The sequence below is a fragment of the Somniosus microcephalus genome, unplaced genomic scaffold (assembly GCF_052327205.1).
Source record: "Somniosus microcephalus isolate GS21.2 unplaced genomic scaffold, FLI_Smic_1.0 unresolved_chr1, whole genome shotgun sequence".
NCBI classification, from domain to species: domain Eukaryota; kingdom Metazoa; phylum Chordata; class Chondrichthyes; order Squaliformes; family Somniosidae; genus Somniosus; species Somniosus microcephalus.
Window position 1 is genome coordinate 143,710,613 of NW_028225179.1, and position 14,844 is coordinate 143,725,456.

Consider the following 14,844-nt stretch of genomic DNA (forward strand, 5'->3'; position numbering starts at 1 on the left):
GAGGGCGGGGGGGAAGAGGGCGGGGGGGAAGAGGGCGGGGGGAAGAGGGCGGGGGGGAAGAGGGCGGGGGGGGAAGAGGGCGGGGGGGAAGAGGGCGGGGGGAAAGAGGGCGGGGGGGAAAGAGGGCGGGGGGGAAGAGGGCGGGGGGGAAAGAGGGCGGGGGGGAAGAGGGCGGGGGGAAGAGGGTGGGGGGAGAGAGGGCGGGGAGGAAAGAGAGCGGGCGGGGGGTTGCCGGGGAGTGCAGGGGGCACCTTCGGTTGAAGGATAAATATCAACTCAGGACACCAGGAAGAACTCTCCTGCTCTTCCCAATAGTGGCTGTGGGATCTTTTACCTCCATCCGAGAGGGAAGACGCGGCCTCGGTTTAACATCTCATCCGAAAGTGCAGCACTCCCTCATTACAGCACTGGGAGAGTCGGCCCTGATTTTGTGCTCAAGTCTCTGGAGCTGGACTTGAACCCACGACCTTCTGACTCTGAGGCGAGGGTGCTGCCCACTGAGCTAAGGTGGTGGGGGGGCGGGGGGGGTCGGAGGGTCAGAGCAGAGGGAGAGAACGGAGAGAGGGGAGCGAGGAATGAGTTAAAGGAGACGGCGCAGAATTTCAACAGAGTGCAGAACAGGGAGGAGGAAGAGCAGGTAGGATGGTGTGTTTAAGAGAAATTAGAGAGTGATATGTAGAAGCAATGATGAGCACAGAGCCTCTAGAGCCCCATCGCTCCAGTACCAGTAACAGTCTAATGCTCCCAGCTAGCCAGGTACCAGACGTGTCACGCTGCTTCTGCCTCACCTTTTATCTCCCCCGCAGGAGTCAGAATGTCATACGTAATCACTCCCAGATCCTTCTTTTCCACCTTCTCTGCTTTGGCTTTTTTCTGCACAAGTGGGGGGGGAAAAAAATTAAAAATCCATCAGCTTCTGATCAATGATTCTATTAAAATGGAGGAACGAAGGATTTAAGCCACACGAGCCCAGAAGTGACTGCTGCCGATATTGAGTAGATTGGGCCGATACTCTGTGGAGTTTAGAAGAATGAGAGGTGATCGCATTGAAACATACAAGATTCTGAATGGATTGACAGGGTAGATGCTGAGAGATTGTTTCCCCTGGCTGGAGAGTCTAGAACCAGGGGTCACAGTCTTGGATAAGGATCAGCCATTTAGGACTGAGATGAGGAGAAATGTCTTCACTCAGAGGGTTGTGAATCTTTGGAGGCTCAGTCGTTGAGTATATTCAAGGCTGAGGTCGATAGATTTTTGGACTCTAGGGGAATCAAGGGATATGGGGATAGGGAGGGAAAGCTTTGAATATACACAACCAACTGAGCATCCGCGGCCCTCTGAGAATTGCAATCAGATCATCTCAGATCAGTAGAGCCCCTGGCTTAACAGTTAAGCTTTCAGATCGATGGCCTTCCACAGATTATGCCAGACCTGCTGAACATGTTCCAGCATTTTCTGTTTTTATTTCGGATTCCCAGCAACAAAAGTGTTTTGCTTTTGTTTTAGCTCCCCCCCACCTCCGCTGTCTAGTGTTGTTTTCTTCAATGCCGTTAATGTTGCTTTAAAATACAACAGCAGCTTAAATTTTACAAAGGGAAGAAAAAATGAATTTGGGAAGCTTACACTTTATTGACAACCAGTGTAACTGCTCTTCACAGCGCTGTGCAAGCACTGGCATTCTTCGCCGAGCCATTTTAACACAGGTAGCTGACTGGGTCAATGGGAGGTCAGCAGGAGGTCACTGGGTCATTGCCGCCAGTTTGGGCTCTTCTGGAAGCCCAAACTGGCGGCAATGATCCACTGACCTGCTGACCCCCACACTGACCTCCCGCTGACCCACCCCCATACTGACCTCCTGTGGACCCCCCAATCTCACACTGACCACCCGCTGACCCCCACACACTGACCTCCTGCTGACCCTTCACTGACCTCACATTGACCCCCCCCCCGAGTGACCTCCCATCGACCCACCACACACTGACCTCCCATTGATCCCCCAGAGTGACCTCCTGCGGACCCCCTCCCCCACCCATCCCACACTGACCTCCGGATGCTTCTGCTGCTGCTCCTTCAGCTTGTCCTGTTTCTGCAGGAACTTCTCCATTTTCTCTTTCTTCATCGCCTCCTTCTTCAGCTGCGCTGGCGTCTTCTTCACCGGCTCCTCCGCGGCCGTGGCTGGCTCCAGACAGACCACAGCCTGCTCCGGACTGACCACAGCCTGCTCCGGACTGACCACAGCCTGCTCCGGACTGACCACCGCCTGCTCCGGACTGACCACCGCCTGCTCCGGACTGACCACCGCCTGCTCCGGATTGACCACCCGCTGCTGCTGCTGCTGCTGCCCTGCATAACGAAGGGAAGACACTTTCAATAAAGGGGAGAAAACCGTCAGCATAGGAACAGGAGGCCATTCAGCCCCTCCAGCCTGTTCTGCCATTCAATGAGATCACGGTTGATCAGTATCTTAACTCCATCTACCCGCCTTAGTTCCGTAACCCTCAATACCCTTACTTAACAAAAATCTATCAATCTCAATTTTGAAATTTTCAATTGACCCCCCAGCCTTACAGCTTTTTTGGGGAGAGAGTTCCAGATTTCCACTGCCCTTTGTGTGAAGAAGTGTTTCCTGACATCACCCCTGAATGGCCGAGCTCTAATTCTAAGTATATGCCGCCCTTGTGCTGGGCTCTGCCACACTGCTCGCTTTAAGGTCCCACATCTCAGCCTTCAGAAAAGCTGCTCCATTCTGGAAATCTGCTGGCGAATGACAATCACCTCAAATATACACGCGTTATAAAAAGGATGGCCTTAGATGTCCCGATGCAGCATTGTGGCAAATTGAAAGGTCTTGGATTCAATTCTTATGGGGAAGTGGATGAGGGGGGAAAGGGGGATGGGGGGATTGAAGGGGAAAAATGCAGGGATCAAGGGGAAATAAAGGAGAGATTTAATGGCGGTTATGAGGGGTTTGATAGAGTAAATAAGGAGAAACTGTTTCCACTGGCAGGAGGGCCGGTAACCATAGGTCACAGATTGAAGATAATTGGCAAAAGAACCGGAGGGAAGATGAGGAAACTTTTTTTTTTAAAACACAGTGGCTTGTTTTTTTTATTCGTTTATGGGATGTGGGCGTCGCTGGCAAGGCCAGCATTTATTGCCCATCCCTAGTTGCCCTTGAGAAGGTGGTGAGCCACCGCCTTGAACCGCTGCAGTCCGTGTGGTGATGGTACTCCCACAGTGTTGTTAGGTAGGGAGTTCCAGGATTTTGACCCAGCGACGATGAAGGATTGGACAATATATTTCCAAGTCAGGATGGTGTGTGACTTGGAGGGGAACTTGGAGGTGGTGGTGTTCCCATGTGCCTGCTGCCCTTCTAGGTGGAAGAGGTCGCGGGTTTGGGAGGTGCTGCCGAAGAGGCCTTGGCGAGTTGCTGCAGTGCATCTTGTAGATGATACACACTGCAGCCACTGTGCACTGGTGGTGGAGGGTGTGAATGTTTAAGGTGGTGGATGGGGTGCCAATCAAGCAGGCTGCTTTGTCCTGGATGGTGTTGGAGCTGCACTCATCCAGGCAAGTGGAGAGTATTCCATCACACTCCTTACTTGTGCCTTGTAGATGGTAGAATGGCTCTGGGTGGTCAGGAGCTGAGACACTCGCCACAGAATACATAGCCTCTGACCTGCTCTTGTAGTCACAGTATTTATAGTTAGTACAACTAAATCAGGAGGTACAAGCACTAAATAAAGAAGTGAGGAACCAGCAACAGATTAAAGATCTAGAAATACAAAATCCTGGACTCAAATGAAATGAGCTGCCCAAAATAGGTCAACAAGTAATGACGCAAGTTATCGGAAGAAAGGGAATGGAACCCTGTTGGATGGGGCCATATACTGTATTAATGACAAGTGATATGTGTATTTGTCTACAGGAACTGGCGGGTATGCGATGGAAGCACTGGACCCAGGTGAAACCATTTAACACTAAAGACCCCCATTCACCCTCTCCTCTAGGGGAAAGAGCTCGGAAGACGACCAGACCTCTGTTTAAATTACAGATAAACATGTATCCAGTGAGATGGATTATTATAACTACTCTGATGATGTAGTGTATGTAACTTTAAGAGAGAACTACTTTTACAGCTCCTGTATACTGTAGTACCGGCAGTGACCACACCTGTATATAAGCCTTGAGCATGCCTCTGTACCCCCAGTCTTGAGACTACCCTACTCCAGTAAATACCTGTTGATTGTTAAGTTACAGCATCCGTGTGGTTATTGAAAAACATCATACTCTCAGAATCACGGATCTAACAGTGGCGACGAGTGTCAATTCGAATCTACCTGCAACTCTGCATTTCCCTTCGAGGATTCGCTCCGGGAGGGCGGTGGAAGAAAGTCGAGGCCAGAAACACGGGCGTCGACCATGAGCAACCGCCCAGTCATCCGGCAGAGAGTGAACATCGCAGGGGAGGCTGTGGAGAGCCGGGCTTGGTTCCCCAGCCACGATGATCAGCAACAGACTGACGACAGGTACCAGGTACAGCGCAGACCCTTCCCGGACAGCGGCGGCTGGAGCCGACCGACGGCAGAGAAAAAGCCGAGCAGCGTCGACGGGGTAAGATAGAAGGTGAAGCGCACAGGGCGCAGCCGGGGGTTGAAAACTGAGCGGCGTCGAGGAAAAACAAAATGGAGAGAGAGAGGGTAAAGCAGCAGCCGGGTTCAGGACCGAGCGGCGGAAACGGGAAAGACGCACAGACAAAAAAAATGCGCAGAGCGCAGCCAGGACTCAAGGGCTGAACAGTGTCCACGGGGAGAAGAAGTGAGAGCGCGGGAGACGCCATTGAGCCGCGGAGAAGAAGACGTCATTTTTAGAAGCCGCAGCGCAGAAGAAGGGCGAGCGCGGGAAGAAAGGAAAGGGTGGGAGACGCCATTTTGTGCCAGCGGAGAAGAAGGGAAACTGCAGGAGACGCCATTTTTGACAGTTAAATCACACCCAGGGATGCCGAAGAGTGGCAGTGTCTCTACGTTCGACAATGAAGTCGAAGATTGGGTGACATATGTGGAACGTATTGAGGTGTACTGCAGGGCAAATGAGGTGCCAGATGCTAGGAAAGCACTGGTTTTGTTAAATTCCATGGGTGCAAAAACTTATGGGTTACTGCGAAACCTAATAACCCCAGAGAAGCCTGTGAATAAGAATTTCGAAAGCATAGTAGAAATCCTACAGGACCACTTAAACCCCACACCGCTGCTGATAGCAGAACAATTTAAGTTCCATAAAAGGAACCAACACAAAGACGAAAGCAATGCTGAGTACTTAACGGAACTGTGCAAGCTATCGAAACACTGCCAGTTTGGAGTGGGACTAGCAGATACGTTAAGGGACAAGTTTGTGTGTGGGCTTCAAAGTGAAGGAACCCAGAAACGGCTTCTATCAGAAAAGGATCTTACGCTGGACAAGGCTTTCAGTATGGCAGTATCACACGAAGCAGCCGCAAGGGGCGCAGCAGAGATACAACGGAGACCGCAAGACTATGGCACCAATGAAATGTCCTATGGAACAGGGAAGTGTTATCGCTGCAGCAGAACAACACACGACCAGAAGGATTGTTGGTTCAAGGACCAAGTGTGCAGACAGTGTGGAAAAGCAGGACACATAGCAAGAGTCTGCAGGTCTGGGAAGAAAACCAACAGCAAGAAATCTCCACAGGAGGAGTACAAAAAGGTACACAAGGTGATGGACAGTAGTTCAGATGAACAGAAAAGTGACACAGACTCCGGAAGCAAGGAGCTGGGTTGTCTGAAACTACATAAGGTAACCAAAATGGAGGATCACCAGACTATCTGGGTTACACTCAAGCTAGACGGAGTCCAAGTGAAAATGGAATTGGACACAGGATCAGCCCTAACAGCCATAACACAAAGGGACTACAAGCGGCTATTCTCACATATACACTTGAAAGCTACAGAGATTGTCTTGAAGACATACACGGGGCAAAAAGTCTACCCCAAAGGAAAAATAAGGGTGAAAGTGATATACAATGGCCAGGAAATACCTAAAATGGACTTATATGTATTGCCAGATGGAGGACCACCACTGCTAGGACGTGAATGGATCCGGAAGATACAATTAGATTGGCATTCCATACAGGCAATGAAGGTTGAGGCCAAAAAGTATGATGACGTCACACCGGGACGACTGTCAAAAATGCTAACTGACGCAAAAGAAGTGTTCCAGGAGGGATTCGGAACACTAAAAGGCATAAGAGGAACGATTAAAATAGAGGAAAATGCAAGCCCAAAGTTTCTTAAGGCCAGACCAGTGCCTTATGCGATCAGACCAGCCGTCGAAGCAGAGCTGGAAGGGTTGGAACGCTCAGGAGTACTGTCCAAAGTAGACTGGAGCGAGTGGGCTACACCCTTCGTTCCTGTAATGAAGAAGTCGTTGAGTAATACGCCTGGGGAACCAAAGAAGATCCGCATCTGTGGTGATTTTAAGGTGACAGTGAACCCAATCCTTCACACGGTACAATATCCGCTTCCACGAATTGAGGATATTTTCGCCTCGCTATCTGGAGGTAAACGCTTCACCAAAATTGGTCTAGCCCAGGCGTACTTGCAAATGGAGGGAGAAGAAGCCTCGGAACAATGCCTCACGATCAACACTCATAAAGGTCTCTATCAATACAATCGGCTGGTGTTCGAGGTAGCATCGGCTCCGGCTATTTGGCAAAGGGCGATGGATCAAGTCCTGCAAGGGATTCCAGGGACCCAGTGTTATTTGGACGACATCCTGGTCACGGGCGAAAATGACAGTGATCACCTCGCCAATTTGGAGAAGGTGCTCACCAGATTAAAGGAATATGGGCTACGAGCTAATCGCCACAAGTGCGAGTTTTTCCAGAAGCAGATCTCGTATTGTGGCCACGTCATCGATGAAGAGGGGTTACATAAGTCCCCTGAAAAGATTGAGGCAGTAGTCAAGGCTCCAGCACCGGAAAATGTGTCACAACTGAGGTCGTTCCTCGGGCTGGTAAACTACTACCATAAGTTCTTACCAAATTTGTCCACGGTATTACACCCACTGAACACCCTACTGCAAACAGGGGTACCATGGAAGTGGAATGACGAATGTAGACAAGCTTTCCAGAAGTGTAAAGAATTGATCACATCAAAAGAGGTTTTGGCCCATTTCAACCCAGCACTACCAATTCGTTTGGCATGTGATGCATCACCCTATGATATTGGAGCAGTGCTGTCGCACAAATTCCCAGACGGGTTGGAGAGGCCAGTAGCCTTTGCGTCTCGGTCACTAATCTCAGCCGAGCGCAACTACGCCCAGATTGACAGGGAGGCCCTCAGCCTAGTGTGGGGAGCGAAAAAGTTCAACCACTATCTGCATGGGCAGAAGTTCACCATTGCTGACTGACCACCAACCACTTGTCTCCATCTTTAATCCTAAGAAGGGCGTTCCAGTGATGACTGCACAACGGTTACAAAGATGGTCCCTGTTTCTAGGGGCGAATCAATATGAAATAGAATATAAAGGCACGAAACAGCATGGAAACACTGATGGGCTATCACGCCTGCCACTGCCTACTGTGGAGGAAGCACCAGCAGTGGACCCTATCGAGATATTTTATTCGTCAATAATTGAACGATTGCCAGTAACGAACGCGGATATAGAGAAGGAGAACCGCAATGATCCGACACTGTCTCGGGTATATGAATTGACGGTGAGGGGATGGCCAACACATGGCGACTCACTGTTGCCAGCATTCTCATCCAGAAGAGAACAGCTGTCAGTATGCCAGGGGACAGTGATGTGTGGATCCCGAGTGGTGATTCCACCCAAGTTAAGGGAGAGAGTGCTAAATGAGCTTCATGAAGGTCATCTGGGAGGGGTGAAAATGAAAATCCTTGCTAGGGCTTATGTCTGGTGGCCGGGGATCGATCAACAAATCGAGGACCTAACCAAGAGCTGCTCAGGATGCCAGAAGTTCCAAAATGCACCACCACAAGCCCCTCTACACCCATGGGAGTGGCCCTCCTCTCCATGGCAACGGGTGCACATTGATTTTGCTGGTCCATTCATGGACCCAATGTTCTTAATAGCAGTGGATGCTCACTCGAAATGGCCTGAGGTGATAAAAATGTCCTCAACCACCACAGAGAAAACGATTGCAGTCCAACGGACCATATTTGCCAGGAACGGCTTGCCAGAGCAGATTTGCTCTGATAATGGACCACAGTTTGTGTCCGAAGAGTTTTGGAAATTTATGAGAAGGAATGGGGTCAGGCATTACACATCCGCCCCATATCATCCAGCCACAAATGGATTGGCTGTGAGGTTCGTACAAACCTTTAAAAAGGCAATAAAGGCCATGTGTAACGATGAAATTCCATTACAGCATAAGGTGGACAATTTCCTATTAGCCTACAGAAATGCGACACATGCAGTCACCAACCAGACCCCGGCCATAATGTTCTTTAACCGAAGGTTGAGATCTCGTCTGGATTTGCTCAGACCAAATGTGCGAAGAAATGTTGAGGATAAACAATTCCAGCACATCAATGAGAAGCCGACAAGGAGCTTCAATGTAGGACAACCAGTCTTGGCCCGTGACTACCGAACAGAGAAATGGCAACCCGGAACGATATGCACAAGGCAGGGGCCATTAATGCACACAGTGGATGTCGGGGGGAACATTGTGAGACGTCACGTCGATCAGATCTTAGCGTCACAGGAACGAGTCAACCCCATGTCTCGAGTATCACAGAATCACAGAATCACAGAATCACAGAAACCCCACAGTGCAGATAGAGGCCATTTCGGAGTACCTGGGGATGAACCCGACATACCGGTAGCATCTACCTCAGAACCAGTAGCAGTGGAAACCGATGAACTAACCGATGAAAAGGGGCCAGAATCGCCTCCGCACCAAGAACAAGAACCTCAGGAAAGGCGCTATCCCGAAAGGATCAGGAAGCCGCCCCAAAGACTGAATCTATAAATGGACTATTGTTGTTTAATGTACATGTTAAAGTGTTAATTGTTATTTGAATATTATGGGTACTGCTAATCTAAAAGGGGAGGAATTGTAGTGTATGTACCTTTAAGAGAGAACTACTTTTACAGCTCCTGTATACTGTAGTACCGGCAGTGACCACACCTGTATATAAGCCTTGAGCATGCCTCTTAACCCCCAGTCTTGAGACTACCCTACTCCAGTAAATACCTGTTGATTGTTAAGTTACAGCATCCGTGTGGTCATTGAAAAACATCATACTCTCAGAATCACGGATCTAACAGATGACAACACTTATAAGTCCAAATAATGGGCTGGAAGAAATGGACTGCAAACTAAGATCCCCTGGTGGAGACTCCACGAGGAACTTCATTATATCACAAAGTTACGTGTGTGAAAAACAAGGAAAAGGATGTTACATGTGTAAAGGTATTTGGGTGAACTTGGATCAACGACCATGCGGACCCTGTAGAATGACAGATACCAGCAATATGGTAAGATGTAATAGACACTGGCAGGTGTTGGGTCAAGTAGGGGGAGGATATGTCCTGAGCTGCACGGACGATAACATAAGATGGACTATTGTACACGCCGTTACAACACCGCAACCAACAACAACAAGGATCACACCACAAGGAGTAACCCTAGAACCAACAACACCCCCAATCACAACGATGCCTGAAGAACGAAGGTGTCTGAAATTGATGCCTGGGCCCGAAAATGGACTGGTGTTATTTACCGAGGGAGAACAATTGTATGATAATGTGAGACACAAAATTGTACCGGTACTAATAAACTTAAACATGTTACAATGGCCAGGATATTGTGAAAAGTTTACTGAGACTTGAGAGTTGTATGCATATATGATAAGGAATGTAATTAACCAGGCTGCTGATGCAACCGGGGCTAGTAGTTTCAGGGGACATGCTGCATTACACCAAAGAATTAAGAGGGGCTTAGGAAATGATGTACTCACGGGAATAAATACGGGGATGTCATTCATTAATGCCCTAGATATACAAGGACTCCAGAGTAGTGTGGAACAATGACAAAGGGTAATACAACAGATTTTAGAGAAAGAAACTGGTTTGGTTCAACAAGAATCAGAGTTGGGAGAACATACGATAAGAACATTACTCGAGGGAATCAAAGTTATAGCAGACCACGCTAGCACTATCAACAAACTAAACCATAGAGATGAGGAACAGGCAAAAGATCGGGTAGGGAGAGGCTTGTGTCATGCCTATGGCCAATGGACCACCTGACAGTTAAAACACAATCTGGCACAGATACAATGAGGTGAAGTACCAGACTGGATTAACAGCACACAGCTCTATGGCCTGAGCCAGAATCCAGGTCCTCTGAGTGCTTGTACCCTCAAGGGGATGACCAGAGTATATCCAGTGATACAAAAATGCAAAGCAGAAGTGACAGCAATGACAGGCATGGTACTCATGATGCCAATGGTGAGACTGGACACGACTCCATACCCACAGTACCAGGTAACAAACATAGGCATAGTGAGGGGTGAGACATATCTCCGATACTATCCAATTGATACCTATGCCATCAGGAAGAATGGTACTTTAAGAGGAGTCTCCCTAAATGGATGCCAAGGGAAAGGTATGCTTACGATATGCCCATATCCGGTAGGAGAAGGCCCTAAGGATGAGTGCACCTATAATAAGACAGAGGGGTGCATGTTGGAATTATCACATGTCGATCACCATCACACCCGCTCGGGATAGAGAGGCAGAGGGGAGTATTGTATGGCCACCACAGAGACTGAGTACCAATATAGTAACCTTGTATGTGTAATCACAATGCTTAACTTCTGCTTCACACCAAAGATCCCTGTGACAATTGGACACACCAGATTGGTGTATGTACACTTAAGGGAGGAAATGAAACTAAATGTGCCAGATAGTTTAATGGGCGAATTAGTCAACTATGAAGATCCGGTGGGGGCTCCGATACCCCGCCTGCAAGAGGATCTGCAAGAAATAAAAGAGGGCTTAAGTAAAATGGTGAAACAATACGTAATATTGCAAAGTAACTTTGGGGAACTAGAAAGGGACATAGAAGTAGAACTACAGGAAGTCCCATGTTATGAGAAGCTGTGGGATTGGGGGATGAATGTCAACATCCACCCATGGATCCACGTTACTTCTCACATATTAGTGATAGAACAATTGGCTTTAGCAATACGACTAGGAATAGCAGCATGTGCCGCCTGTAAAAAACGTAGAAAACAAAAAAAGAAAGAAAGAAATGGAAGAAATGTACATGACCTTGGTAAAGTAGTGATGTATGCTGTTCGGTGATAATTGTTACAGAAACCTCCTGGGCAGATTCCCATCGAGCAGACGGACTATTACTACAAACGAGCGAAGGCTTGGGAGAAAGACCTGCTTAATGGATGTATAGTACTAATAACATTAATGCTTATAACCTATGTATTTGGATAGATAATATGTCGATGGAAAGGATGTAGGGGGCATAGAAATCAGGATAATGTGATTATATAAAGAGGTGACCCAATGGGTTGGATTTGATCACCACCCCGGCAGGTCACCATAATAGGAGAAATAATCGGGTTGGTCAATGATTAAAAGGGATTAAGCAGGACCAAATGAGGGGACTGAAAGTGTTAAAGATAAGGGGATTAAGGAACAGAGTATATATCCAACCATATAAGGAATTGGTATGAACAATGTCCAGAAGGAAAGTCTGGTGTAGTCGTGGCCAAAGTGCACAAACCGTGAATCACTAACTGAGTAATGTATTGAGAGACAACGTATGGGGTCACAAGACCAATGCACACAGCTCACAAGAATTTGCACCCGAAGCCAACTGTATGATGAAAGAAATGTATATGTGTAATGCACCTAATTGCAAACAGTAGCCACGACTCAGAACAAAACCTGTATATAAGGCAGGAGATTTTCCACGATCGGAGAGCATTCATCCCAGGATGAGTGTCTTCCCTGCCGACTTGTAAATAAAGTTGCTTTACTGAACGAACCTCCGGACTCCGAGTGATTGATTGGGAATAAGGCGGATGTCGACCCTTTACATCAGAGGGTCCGGCTCGGGGAGAAGAAGCTGTCCCGTTTTACCCTTACAACGATGGTCACTCGTACCTAAGTGTTCTCCCACAGACACTTGGTCGACCTGGCCCACCTCATTCCCCAGCACCAGATCCAGCAATGCCTCCTTTCTAGTTGGGCCAAGAACATACTGGTCAAGGAAATTCTCCTGAACACATTTCAGAAATTCATCCCCCTCCTTTCTCTTTACCCGAGCATTATCCCAATCGATATTTGGGTACTTAAAGTCCCCCAATATCACCACTCTAAAGCTCTTGCATATCTCTGCGATTTCCCTGCAGATTTGCTCCTCTACCCCCGTCTCATTATTTGGAGGCCTATAGAATACCCCCAATAGCGTGATCATACCCTTTTTGCTCCTCAACTCTAACCAAATGGATTCTGTCCTCTCTGGGTAAAGATAATCAAAGACCATTATTTTCGTTTTTTGGTTAAAGAAAAATAGACCTAATTATGAACTTTGTTTGCAAGTAAAACTAGAAAGAACACGTCCCGCATAGAAGTGAGATTGGTACAGGTTCAAGTACTGCGCCCAACTCTGGGCACCACACTAGGAAGGATGTCAAGACCTTGGAGAGGGTGCAGAAGAGACTAGAATGATACCAGGGATGAGGGACTGGAGAAGCTGGGATTGTTCTCAGAGCAGGTTAAGGAGCAATTTAAGAGCTGTTCAAAATCATGATGGGTTTTGGTAAAATAAGGAGAAACAGTTTCCACTGGCAGGTAACCAGAGGACACAGATTTAAGGTAATTGGCAAAAGAACCAGAGGGGGAGATTTCTTTTTACACTGAAGTTATGACGATCTGGAATGTGCTGCCTGAAATGATGGTTGAAGCAGAATCAGTAATTTTCAAAAGGGAATTGGATAAATGCTTGATGGGGGAAAGGGACTGATTGGACAGCTCATTCAAAGAGCTGGCACAGGCACGATGGCCTGCATAGCCTCTTCATTCTTAGTTCTGTATCATTCTGAATAACTAGACCCAGTCGACAAAAATGTGATCCCGTGCAGGTGAGAATGGAGGAGGGCGAAATGGGAGATCAATCAATGTATGTAGCTCCTTATTTTGTGAATGTGTGAGTGGCTCTGAAAAGAGCCTTTTATTTAGTGTTGAGACGGTTCGCCGCTCCTGCCCGTCTACCTCGTCTTCGGGGCCCATCGCTTACGCCCCACAGTCTGGGAGGCTGTGGGCCGCTTGGGGGCTTCTCTGGGCTTGGCCTTCCGGGGGCTCTTGGCCGCCGCCGACTTCTTGGCGTGTTTGTGGGCAGCAGGTTTGGCAGCCGCCGCCCTCTTGCGGTCCGGTTTCTTGGCGGCCGGTTTCCTCTTGGTGCCTCCTTCGGACCCATCCTCGGCCTCTCCTTCCACGCCCTCCTCCTCCTCTGCCTCTCGATCTGGGTGCAGGGAGGCCGAGGAGGTGCCGGCGCTGCTCTCCACCAGCGAGCCCTTGTTGGCCAAAGTGCTGGCCGACTGGTTGGGCCAGACGGCGGCACCTTTCTCCAGCTCATAGCCGGAGACCGAGATGGTTTTCTTCAGGGCGCCCAGCTTGGGGGCCGCCTGGTGCTCCTTGGTGGTGGCCACCGCCTCCAGGATCTGCTCGGCCACCGCGGCGGCGGCGCTTCCTTTCTGCGGCCGGTAGGTGGCCTTCATCTTGGCGGCGGCATCGAGAGGAGCGGGTGCGGGGACATCCGCTTTAATAGGGATGGTCTCGGCCATCGGGCAAGTCCGCGCTGACGGACGTCGCGCAAACTTGTGGCAGAGCCGTGGCGGCGACTTTGTTTATAAGGGCGGAAGGCGGACGAGATCGAGTCAACCTGCCGCTCGGCCACGACCCCGCCCAGGAAGCCCCGCCCCTCTCGCTCCTCTCTGTTACAAAGAAAGCCTCGCATTTATAAAGAACAATCAACATCATGAAAATAGATTATCTGGTCATTATCACATTGTTGTTTGTGGGAGCTTGCTGTGTGCAAATTGGCTGCCGCGTTTCCCACATTACAACAGTGACTACGCTCCAAAAATACTTCATTGACTTTGTAAAGTGCTTTGAGACGTCCGGTGGCCGTGAAAGGCGCTATAGAAATGCAAGTCTTTCTTTCTTATTTATATAGAAACAGAAAATGCTGGACATACTCAGGCAGCATCTATGGAGAGAGAGAGAAAAACAGAGTTAACATTCCAGGTCGATGTCCTTACCCGCCTGCTGCACCTGCATGCTTACCTTCAATGACTGGTGCACAAGGACACCCAGGTCTCATTGCACGTCCCCTTCTCCCAATCTATTGCCATTCAGATAATAATCTGCCTTCCTGTTTTTGCCACCAAAGTGGATAACCTCGCATTTATCCACATTATCCACAAATGCAAGTCTTTCTTTCTTATTTATAGAAACAGAAAATGCTGGACATGCTCAGGCAGCATCTGTGGAGATAGAGAGAGAGAGAAACAGAGTTAACATTTCAGGTCGATGTCCTTTCGTCGGAACTCATGAAAGAACTCACTTCTGACAAAAGGCCACCGACCTGAAACGTTAACTCTGTTTCTCTCTCTCTCTCTTTCTCCACAGATGCTGCTGAGTGTTTCCAGCATTTTCTGTTTCTATTTCAGATTTCCAGCATCTGCAGTATTTTGATTTTGTATTTGTATTTATATAGATTGTTGAAGCTGCTTCGACCACCCTTTCAGGCAGTGTATTCTAGATCACAACTCA